We start from the raw sequence: 7,149 nt of genomic DNA on the forward strand, positions 1-7,149 counted from the left end.
GAGCAACTTCGACTCAGAAAAAAAATAGCAGAGCAACTGGCAATATTTAAACCGCAGCGCCTGGCAGAAATATGGTACGTACACCAAATGATATAGCAGCAGCTAAATGGTAACAGTAGTCTTTATAAATCGACTATACTAGGTCGAAGGATGTACATAGAGCACGGTAAAATTCGATGATACACAGCAAAAACTCTTGGCAAGAGTGACAGTACTGAGAGATGTCAAAGAGATTGCCTTGGAAGAATCAGTAGTATCCGATTATGCTGGCCACCGAGGAGTAGGTTCTGAGGGCGGCACTGATGACTCCAACCACTATTATAGAGACGCTTGCAATCACCTGAAATTGGAGTGACAACATGGTATGCACAGAGAAATCTTGAATGTCCAGAAATCATCTCCAGAAGAGAAGGAAGCTTGGAGAGCTTATGGTAAAATATATCTTACCTGCGTGCGTGTGGCTTTATTCTGTGCGATCTTCAAGAAGCACAAGGCGGGCATTATGACTGCCTGTAATCGTGCAGTGAAGTCAAAAGGAGCACATACGTTACTTTGTCATCTGTATTTCATACGCGGCTGTAGGTTTTTTTTAGAGGATGAGACTATTATTCTCATGAACAGCCCACAGGGACGTAGCCAAATTTACCACATAAAAATGTTGTATGATGAGTTTGGTCTTTTTACAGATTTGTTATTTTGCGCAGCTTAGTACAGCTAAAGAAGCCATTAAATGGAGGAAACAATGGCATACCACAAGTATACTGAGCAGGGATCCAATCAGAGCCATCACCAAACCTGGAATATGCAACATGTAAATCAGGAATACACTGTATAATTCTTCTGTAATGTGTTATCAGAGAAGACTTCTGTGAGCCGCCAATAAAGATTACAGAGCAGATAATGGCTTAAGCAGCTGAAGTGTGTAGTACTATGGTAAGCAGAGGTGTTTTAGGAGTTCCCTAAAAGAAAGAAGTGTTTTAGGAATATTGGATTTGTAACAGAGCCTACAGGCAGTCCCCAATTATTTTTTCCAAAAAGGAAGATAACCCAGTCCTCAATTAAACTCCGATCTGAGAGGGTTACTGCTCATTATCGCTCCTAAGTCCTAACACCATGAAGGGATTAGTTTTCCAGGAGCATGGAGTTAACAAGTCTTGAAAATGCAATTAATCTAGATGCTGTTTCAACTAGTAATCCTGGTACTACATTTAGCTGTTTGCGAGGAAACAATTGCGTGTAAAGTTTATGCACCATCTGTCATTTCAAAGTAATGTGTTTCCAAAGGAAATTTACTGGGTTTTCGAGAAAACCAAAGGAAATAAAATGTACTACAAGTACATCGGATTGACAGTGAAGACTGCATCCTCAAAAGACAACAAAAGCAAGGATGATAAGTATGCATTCTATGTGCATAAGATTTGACAATCTTAACAACAATGCATAGAAAAAAAAACATTGATGAACAAAGGTATATAAGCATACCAAAGAACGGAAGAAGAAAGGCAATCACAACAGTTGACGCCACAAGGCTTGTCCTCAGTATAATAAAGCAGATTGTTTCGTTCAAAAATCCTTCAGGGCGCAACTCTTCTAAACTCCGAGCCACTGGGTTTAACAACAAGGCAAATCTATTTGTGGTTAAGGATGAAGGCATGAAGCTGTTCTATAGAGGTTGTACAGTGAAAATCAACTTAATAGAAGCCTTGACATAACAAAGTTTGACAATAGAAATTCCAAAGGATACTTAGTGAAAGGGTTGATCACCTGAGACACACAAAAAAGTTAATGATCAATATAAAGTAAATAGTTACGTATCAGGAACTGAAATTAAGTTGAGCCAAATTGTTACCGTGGTCCACAGAGCAACTTTCGAGGCAAATGACTCTTTTGGAAGATTCAAAGTTATTTGCGACAAAGTCTTGTCACCAAACATAAGATAGCCAATAATAGCAAACGAGCCATATATTGTTGTGCAAATTGTGAACCTGCACATTACAAATATGCATGCATTGAGGAATGTGAATATTACAGAAAAAACTAACCAGTGTAAGAAAGTTGTTCATGCATACCATATAAAGAGTGCCTTGGTGAATTTTGTGCGATCAGACATTGATTGGTAGATATTCGGAAATACCGAATGCCCACAGTAGCAGAAACCATAAACACCGATAGCAAAGGGCATCCCACTCCACTTGACTGCTTCCCCAGTCGGATGGAACCCTACACCTTCAGTGGTGCCAACTAGAGCAACAGATACAAAAACCACAAGAGTTGCAATAATGCCGCCCGCTGCGCAAGTAATTAAATCATGTTAATCTCACTCATGATGCCCGTAACAAAATTAATTAAGCAGGCTAAGAGTAGTGAGACCTGAAAGGAATGATAGCACTTGAAGATCTCGCAACCATACTGTGGGCAGGACTACAAGAGCAGTTAGCATTCCAAAGAAATGTCTACCATCAACATGAATCCCGAACAAATTAAGATTAATGTCAGGAAAGATTGATGTGATATTATCACCTTCCAAAATAATGAATTCCACACAATATGACTGCATCCAACAAATAATACGTACAGATAAATGTTTCTTTCCCAAGAATTATACAGAGATCAGTTAGGAAAACAGTTTCATAATTTGCTGAAACTGAACTACTTACATATAACTCGGTAAGCTTTGGAAAATACAAGCCATGCAGAAATGAACTACTTACATATAACTCGGTATACAAAATAATCTGCAAAAAAAGTAAACATCAATCAGTGGTTTTTCGCTACCAGAGATAAACAATTTATGCAGAAAAGTAAGATAAATGAGGTTAGATACTTAGATGTGCATTTTCTCATCCTAGGAATAGCTAAGACTTTTTTTCCGAGAATACTAGGGGTAGCTGAAACTGAAACTATGCAGAGGCCAGGGCATTCCCTCCTTTTCGAAAAAAAGTAGCTAAGACCAGAACTTCTATCTTGCAATTCTGACTTATTCATGTCACGTGAACTCTGAAGTGGGTGGCAACATTCAAAAATAGGAATAAGGACTAGAGCTTGAATCGAATCAGCAGGTGTTTATGCTAGCTTGTAAATTTTCAGATGTGACAGTGTTCTAGCAAGGAACAGGATTATGCTAGCTTGTGATTTTCTAGATACAGCAATGACCCGGCAAGGATCGGATTGCCAAACTAACACCAAACACAAAACAACATGACAAAAGGAGAGTGGGCGCGCTAGATGTGTCTGTGTTTGCTCCACATGATACTTGTGCAAATAATTTAAGTTTGTTTTTACCAACAAAGCGAATAATACCTACTTAGAAAATATATGCATTTTGACTAATCAAGGCCATATAGCATCTAATAAACAACCTTATAGCCAAACACATTAGTTTTTAAGGTTATGTGCTGTGCTGATTTATGGCTTTGGTGGCACTCTCATAACATACAATCAAGAATGTTATCTGAGCCATCTTGTTCTACAGAAGCCAGGGCTTACAGATATGATCAAGCGGCCAATTTTTCCAAAGGCAGCCTCCCCAATGTCTGGATAGGTTGAAATGCCGTCTTTGCTCTCGAAACAATGCTTAAGAAGAACTCCAGTATAACAGCAAATAATTGCAAAAACAGACAGAACTGCAAGACCAGCCCATCCAGCTTCATGAATTGTAGACGGAGTGGAAAGAAGGCCAACACCAGCCAGTACGTTAATACCTACAGTGAGGAAACATAGGATAATCAAATATGTTGGACCGTAAGGAAGTTACTGAATACCTTACTCTCTATTTCAATATTTAAACTACCATTGAAGACTGTCTGTGTTACGCTGCACCCTTGACGGGCGTCGATCTCTTTGGTATACTGAAACGAGGGGTCCTCATCTTGAACCGACCCAAGAAGATGTCTCCGCGGGCTCTCGACAGGTTCTAGTTTATCCAAGATAAAAGGCAAGTTGAGGTCAGAAGCCAGACCACTGCGACCACCATCAATTGAGTATTTGCTCATTGAAGGACCCAGGTAACCCAAGATGGGAGATACAGCAATCGTGTAAGTGTCTGTTGTTTCCCTGCAAAATAAACACCACGCCTTGGCCATTACCGTCTATGCATAAAAAGGAAAACTGGTGGCATTCTTGACTGAGTGCAGCCAGCTACTAGGAAATGCCAGCAAAGGCATCAATTAGTGATGCTTTACCTTCTCGTTGCGCCAACCAATACAAATATTATACCCATTGGTAAAGCGATATACTAGTCTAAGTGTCATATTAGTAATGCTGCCAGGGGTCAACACAGGTGGTGTCAGTTTTGAAAATTGCACTTCAACAATAGTAGTACTGTACTATTTTTTATAAAAAATATCCATCTTTTTTTTTTGTAAAACTACAATACTTATAGTCTATACTGGTGCTAGGCGAAGCTGAAAAAAGATCTCCTATTTCCTACCGGTTTCAGTCAACCTGTGTCGTCCAGTCCTATTGAACAAATGAGATAATTCTATTCATTGCGGGTTGGTTATTTGTCAGTACGGGTTTAGCTTATGACGTGTTTGGAAGTCCTAGGCCAAACGAGTATTTCACGGAAAGCCGACAAGGAATTCCGTTAATAACCGACCGTTTTGATTCTTTAGAACAACTCGATGAATTTAGTAGATCCTTTTAGGAGGCCCTCAATGATCATAGATCAAATTTATCCTATTTTTACAGTGCGATGGCTGTCTATTCACGGACTAGCTCTACCTAATGTTTTTTCTTTTCTTGGGATCAATATCAGCAATGCAGTTCATCCAACGATAAACCAAATTCCAACTAAGTATCAGTGAACTGAACTTTAGGCCACTCCGAGCTTGGATTAGGTGTTGCAACTACACGCGTCACACGTCATTGGTCAATCGAGTGAATCCACATTCAGAACAAACTAGTGCTCTGTCTTCCATTCCCAATCACCGAATTTTACTGAATACTTAACCATAATAGCACATTGAAATCGGCACAGCAAACCACAGCACGATCGAATGCTTAACCAGTAATAGCACAGTGGAGCGGGGCAGATCAATCAAAGAAACGAAGTCAGTAAAGGGAGGCGATCGAGTAGAGAGAGAATGCGGCCGCGGACGTACAGTTAACTGTGCGGCCACTGGCGGGACTCGAACGAGCTCGCCGTCGCCGTCGTGGAAGCTCTCACGGGGGCTCTCCTCGATGTCGCCGTCCCCCAGCAGCGTCTCGTCCTCCTCCTCCTTCCGGTGCCTCGCCGCCGCCCATCTCGCTGGCCAACCACGCACGCGGATGGGGAATCCTTCGGGGATGCGAATCTCGTGGCAGAGATCAAACCGAAGCAGGACGAGACGAGACTCAACATTTCGGGAGAGATGCAGAGGACAGAGGAGGGAGGCGGCGATTTGGAGGCGGGATTGGAGAAAGAAATTCTACTAGTAGTAGGAGGGAAGTGCTCCCTCCCGTCCCCAGATTCTCACCCAAATCTGTACGGATTATCTCTATCTCTACTCCTAATGGAGCAGTTGGTAGTCTCGCTTCCAGGTTTTTTTTCGTCCCATCATTTTCGTCCGGTTTTTTTTCGTTCGTTTTTTTCGCCAGGTCCCCCCTATAGCTGGCCAAACGGGCCGGGCTAAACAGGCCGGCCCGCGAGCACGCCGGCACGACCCGCCATGGGCCAGGCACGGCACGGGCTAAACGGGCCGTGCCCGGCACGCGGCACGCCTTGGGCCGTGCCTGGGCCTGGAGCCTGGGCACGCGGGCTGGCACGGCACGGCCCGTTTAATTTTTTATATTTTTTTAGATTTTTTTTTATATATATATACCTAAAATACAGCCCAATAGGCCTAAAAACCAGCCCAGCAGGCTGAAAATGTGCAGCCCAGCGTGCTAAACGGGCCATCGGGCCGGCCCGTTTACTAATCAGGCCGTGCCTGGGCCAAGGAGCAGCGCCCGTGGGCCGGCACGGCACGGCCCGGCTATTAAACGTGCCATGGCGGGCCGTGCCGGGCCAGGCACGATTAGCACGGGCCGTGCCGTGCCGTGCCGGGCCGGCCCGTTTGGCCAGGTCTGGTCCCCCCTCACCCCTACGTAAAAAAACCGCCTCTCCTCTGGATCCACCCCCTCCCGCTGCGACCTCTCTCTTTCCCCCATCTCCCGCTCCACCGCCGCCGCCCCATCTCCCGCTTCATCGCCGCCCTCCCTGGCGGCACAGGGGAAACCCTAGACCACGCGCGCCGCCACCCTATCTCCCTGCCCTTCGTCTCGCCGTCGCCGGAGGAGCGGCCAACGAAGCCCGCGTCGCCTCCAAGGAAGGCGACGATGGGGCCCTTCTTCCGTTTCCGTAGGCCATGGCTGCCTGAGCGGCCCGGAGGATGGACTGCGCGGTGATGGCGCGTAGAGGTGTGGCGTATCCCGTGCAGGCGAGCTCGTCGCAGCGTGCAGGAGGGCGTGGCACCATGGCAGTGTGGTGGAGGGCGTCGTGGAGCAGGGCATCGATCTGGAGGGCGTGGGCGGGAGCGCCCGTGCTCCGGGCCGCAAGGAGGCTCGCGGGTGCATCGCCTGCGTGCGGCGCAGGGCGCCAGAGTTGATGCGGCCTCAGCCACTGGTCTAGCGGCGCCCTGCTGCTTGAGTGGGCAGGCGGGCCGGCCAGATCTGGCCTGGCTGTGGAGGTGGGCGTCCCTGCTGATGGCGCTGCTGGCCTCCAGAGGGCGGGCGTTCTTGGGCAGCTGGTGCGGGGCGTGCGGCTGCACGTGAGGGCTGGCGCGGATCTGGGCATGGCAGCGCGAAGTGGCCGTTTCTCCGCCACTGGTCGGTGGTTGGAGGGGCTGTAGGTGCGCTGGTCTTACACGGTGATGCTTGGCGAGGTGGGCTACTCGGGTCCACTGGTTGGATGGTTGAGGTTGCCGGCGAAAGCTGAACTCCGGCAGTGGCCGGAGTTGTCGATGGCCGCGCCGGCAGGCCGTTTCCTTGCTGAAGGTATCAATGTTGCAGTCCTCACCTTCCACTGCCCCATGCCTCCCCCTGTGATTCACTGAAAACCTGATTCGATCCAGCTTGCTTGCTTTGTATTGCGCAGCAGCCAGACATGCCCATCCGGCTGGAAAGGAATCGGCAAGCTGCAGACCGATGAAGCTAAGTAGTTTTGTTATCTTTGTTTGCACAGCCAGATAG

At 46.6% G+C, this 7,149-nt stretch overlaps 1 pseudogene; it reads right to left on the bottom strand.

Annotated features, from left to right (window-relative positions):
* Nucleotides 1-103: 103 nt before the first annotated feature.
* Nucleotides 104-5,650, bottom strand: LOC123129743 (amino acid transporter AVT1A-like; annotated as a pseudogene).
* Between the last annotated feature and the right edge of the window lie 1,499 nt (nucleotides 5,651-7,149).

Source organism: Triticum aestivum, chromosome 6A (genome assembly GCF_018294505.1).
Source record: "Triticum aestivum cultivar Chinese Spring chromosome 6A, IWGSC CS RefSeq v2.1, whole genome shotgun sequence".
NCBI lineage: Eukaryota > Viridiplantae > Streptophyta > Magnoliopsida > Poales > Poaceae > Triticum > Triticum aestivum.